Here is a 4849-nt window from a genome sequence, read left to right on the forward strand (position 1 = left end):
CTGGCGGGGCGTGGGGCGGGGCGTGGGAGGGCCGGTGAGGGGCGGGGCGGGGCCGGCAGGCGCAGCGTGGGGCGGAGGCGCGGCTTGCGGAACTTCGGGTCCTGCAGACAGCAGGCGTTAGGACTCCGCCCCCAGACCTAGGGTTTCCTCCGAGGGAGGCAGACTCGTTCTTGCATTCCTCTTTTCCTGGGAATCAGCATCAGGCAGGAACGGGGGCGCCGCGGACAGACAGAAACCCGGCCTCTGGGCTCTCAGACAGTAGGCAGCAAGGCTGACCCCGCCACCCGTCCGTGGGTCCGCCTTTCTGCAGGCCCTGCCCTGGAGCTGTAAAGCAGTGATCACGACGTCCACGCCCTCGTGGGGTCCACACTGAAGTGGGGGAGAGAATCACGAAGGACGGCGTAAATGTGGTGTCCTGTGGGAAACAAGCCGATTGGGGCAGGCAGCGGGTGTCCGGAGATGGTTACCTTAGAGCGAACCGGCACGGAAGGGTCCTGAGGAGCAGCGAGCCCAGCAAGGAACCGGTTGGGGGCGACTCGCCCGCGGAGAGTCCAGCCAACCTCAGGCCTCGGGGCGGGAGGGAGTGTGAAGAATGCTTTCCAGAGACCAGGAGAAAGCTAGAGGGCACAGAGAGGTTGGAGATCAGGTCAGATGGAGAGGGTTCCTGGAGTGTCTGAGCAGAGGGCTGTCTACCTGGGCTTGGCCTCCCGCTGCCCTGTGTCTGTGGGGGCGGGGCTGGGGTGAGAGGCAGAGCAAGGGAGAGCCAGGGTGCTGCACCAGGTGGGGAGCTGTAGGGTGGGTGGGACTGCTGGGGTAGCTGGCATGAGAGGAGGCAGGGATGGACAGCTGTTGACCATCTGGGGAGGGTGATGTCGCTTGACCCCCAACTGGGGCTGCCCTGAGGCTGGGGGCTACAGGAGTGCAGCGGGAGCTTGCAGCGTCTGGAGATGATGAGATGGTTAAGGGAGTGAGTGAGGACGAGGGACCAAGCCCCCTGCAGCCCTCCCAGTGGAGATACTAGGGAGTCCAGGAGGAGCCAGTGAGAAAGAACCCTACTTGGGGATCTGGCAGACTGAGGAGGAGGCCCCCACAAGTGGGTGTTGTGACCTGGCTGGTGGAGGCATGAGGGTGGCACCTCTGGGGCCGTGGTTAGTGCAGTGTGGGCACTGTTGGGGAAAGCTTTGCTCAACAGAAGAGGGCAAAGACAGAGTTTCAGGGCTGCCGACTGAAGCCACACATGGAGTTTGGGTGCCAGAAGGAAAAGACAGGTTTTCCTACCTCAGTGGTGGTGACTGGGCGCAAGAGGATCGGGGCCACAGTGTGTGGGAAGAAGGTGTGGCACCGCAGTGGCGGTGACGGGGCAGAGGGCAGAGTGGCGTGCTCTGTGGACCCCAGTCCCCACCTAGGACTGGGGCCTGGCTGTGCGGCATTTCGCAGCCCTTCACATGGGGGTGGTCCACAGCCTGCCGCAGTGCATGCTCTATTCTAGATGCTTCTGTTTTCCAAGAAATGGGAGCTCAGTTGACCCAGGCTGGAAGAGGAGGCCTGGGCGACAGCAGACTGGGATCAGCCCTGGACTGAGGGGAGGCGACTCCGAGTCGTCTGACAGCCCTCTGACACTGTGGAGAGCCAGCAACAGGCGTGTGAGGCACAGCAGCAGTTCCAAACTTGTCCCAGGCCTGGGGTCTCTTGCTGAGGGTGCACACCAGACATCTGGGCTGCCCACCTGTTCTCCAGGGTAACCTCCTTGATGACAACAGCCCAGACCTTGACCTGACCCCTGGGCTCCTGGGTCCCGCTGCCACATCTCTGCTGCGATGCCTGAGAAGCTCAGGCTCCGATGGTAGAAGGTCCACGCCTGACCTTCCCACAGCCCCATCGCAGGTGGGCTCCTTCCCGGCGCCCCGACACATGCTGTCAGCGGACCCCTCAGCATCTCCTGCGGCTCCCCCACCCCCACCCCCGGTCCAAGGCCTTCAGCTTCGCCAGCTGGCGTCTCACCTCAGGACTGGCCTTCTGCTTCTTTCTTTGGGCCCCAAATCTATTCTCAACACGAAACGGTAACTCTCATAACACAGCAGCTGCAGAATGTCCCTCCTCTGCCTCACTCAGAGCCAGAGCACGAGGGCAGAGGTCACGCGGCCTGAGGCCGCCTGGAGGGAAGGCCCTGTGTGTTGGTGGTGGTGGTGAGCTCCTGAGTGTGCACACAGGTCACTGCTCACCGGCATGTGAGGGGCACACTGTGTGGCCACTTCAACAGGGCAGAACAGAAAAGAAGGGACTGGAAGCAGGACACAAGGAGGGAGAGGAGACCACCCCCCCCACCTCGCCCATGCCTCCTCTTTGCCCAGAGGTGAGCGGTCCCCTCTCCTCTGCCTCCCAGCCACCCCCAGAGACACCCATCCGCCACAGCCCGCCCGGGCTCCCCCTGGCCCGCTCCCTTCCTTTTGAATGTCCTCCTCTTCCCTGATGGACCATTCCGGTGAGGGTGTTTGTCTGAACAACAGAACAGAACAGAATGAAATGGGCTCTCTTGACATGTGCTTCTTTGCTTTCTTCGTAACACAACTCCTCAGGAGAGCCGTCTACACTGGCCCACCAATTTCCCTTCCTCTGTGGTCTCTTAACCCTGCAGGCTTCTGCCCTCCCCCAGAAAAGCGCTCTGGCCCAGGTCACCCCAGTTTCTGTGAGCTGCGTCTGCCAGCACCTCTGACCCGCCACGCTGCTCTCTGCTCCTGGAAGCTCAGCCCCTCGCTGGCTGTCCCATACTCTGCCCTCTAGCTGGCACCTTCTCGGACCCTGGCCTTCCTCGTGTCCTCTCTCTGCGGCCACACTGGCCCGTGCTCTCACTCTGCCCCGTGCTCTTGAGCTCCGTCCCGACGCGCGTGCCCCTCCCGGGCCTGTGCACCACCTGTCCCTCGGGGCCTGCAGGTGGCGAGCTTCCCCATCTTGGCCCACAGGCCTCCGTCTTCTGCTTCTGGCGCACCAGCCCCTGGGTTCGTACCTGACTCCTCCACTGCTGTTTCCCCACATCTGGCTCGTGAGGGGGCCGTCTCGGCTCTGTCTGCACAGGTGCCCGATGCGGCCATGGCTCTCGGCCTCCGCAGCTCCTGGCCTGGGCCCCCCCTGTCCTGTCTAGGTGGCTGCCATACCCCACTACCCCTGGTCTCTCCTGGACAGAGGAGCCAACAAGCTGAGCCCCAGCGTCCAGGTCAGAGTGCACCAGGCCTCTCCTCAGCCCCAGTCACTGCTCCAGCTCCCAGAGGTCCTGCCTTGGGCCTGGGTCCTGCCCTGACTCTGGCCTGGCCTCCTTGGCCCTCCGGGACATGCTGGGCCCTCACACCTCAAGGCCACGACTGAGCTGCTCCCAGGCCTGAGTGGCACTGTGCCCTCAGACCTGTGCTCGGAAATCCCCTGAGGCCTCTCTTGACCAATCTGGCCAGAGAAGCACAGCACCTGACAACTCATCTTGTTGGCAAGACTCTCCTCTCAGCTATTGTTGGTGGCAACACAGAGGCGATGGGCAACGTTGAGCACGGCGATACGGGCATCGCGCTTTGGCTCAGAGTCCCCAGGTAGGAAAACACCCTGGAGATGCACTGTGTGTACGTGCTCAGGCACTTCGGTGCTGTCCGACTCTTTGTGGCCCTTGTACTGTACCCTCCAGGCGTCTCTTTCCATGGGGTTTCCCAGGCAAATGGAGTGGGTTTCCTCACCCTTCTTTGGGGACCTTCCCGATGCAGAGACTGAGTCTGTGTCTCCTGCATCGCAGTGCGATTCTTTACCCACTGAGCCACCTGGGAAGTCCCAGAGACACAAAGTACAGAAGACATGACAGGGCTGCTAACTGCAACCTGATTCCTAACCGAAAAGCTGGAACAGTCCACAGGTATGGACGCAAGCACTGAACAAACCGTTGGCCCTCTACACAGGGGTTCTCGCATCTGCAATAAGGGTGCAGATGCTTGTGCTTGCTGTCGTGGGGTTGCCTCCAGGATGGTGTCCAGGGCACAACATTAAGGTGGCCAAGCAGGAGAAAAGGGTACCCAGACTGTGGGGGTTACTGCCTGTTCCACATATCTGTCTGGACTAGAAATCTGTGCAGATGGTGGCGGCAGTGGGGCTTCAGTCTCCCTGGATCCCTCATAAAACATAGGGCGGTGCAGCAGCCCAGAAACAGTCAGGTGGCCAACACCGACCCCGAGGCCCCATGACAAGCAGGTAGAGACAACCTCCTGCCTTGCTTCCTAAGGCCAGCATGTGCGTGGAGAGACTGGGGCCACCCTCCCACCAGAGACAACCGGAAACGGGGCTGCGCCAGGCAATGCAGGCCGTGACCCGAGAAATGGACGAATGGGGCAAGCCACGGTTCGGAGGCCAGGGTGCCGAGGCTGCGGGGAGGGCACAGGAGAGGAGGGCCTTGCAGAGGGGCGCTCCAGAACTGGGTGGAGAGCCTGAGTCCTGGGCTGAGCCCTGATAAGGATGCACGTAGAGGAAGCTGTCTGGCGCTGCCCAGAAGCTCTGAGAGGCACCAAGACATGTTCTGGGAGACCATGACGGGGGGCACCTCCCACCAGGCCAGGCCCCAGGTCAGACAACCTAACCCTCAGCAGGAAGGCAGCCCCCACCAGCCTACAGTGGAGATGCGTGGAGGGAACAACAGGGTGCTCGGAGTCTGACCTTGCCCTGACAAAGCACAGGCAGGAAGTGCTCCACAAGGACAGTGCCTTGGGTCGGGTCCAGCAGACTGGCCAGCAAGCAGAGGAGAACGCCAGTCACCGGGGCCAACGTACAGCTAATGCCAACGCCAGGACCAGAAAACAGACTCTACAGTGGGTTTATACCCTAT

This window comes from Oryx dammah, unplaced genomic scaffold (genome assembly GCF_014754425.2).
Source record: "Oryx dammah isolate SB20612 unplaced genomic scaffold, SCBI_Odam_1.1 HiC_scaffold_3, whole genome shotgun sequence".
Classification (NCBI taxonomy): domain Eukaryota; kingdom Metazoa; phylum Chordata; class Mammalia; order Artiodactyla; family Bovidae; genus Oryx; species Oryx dammah.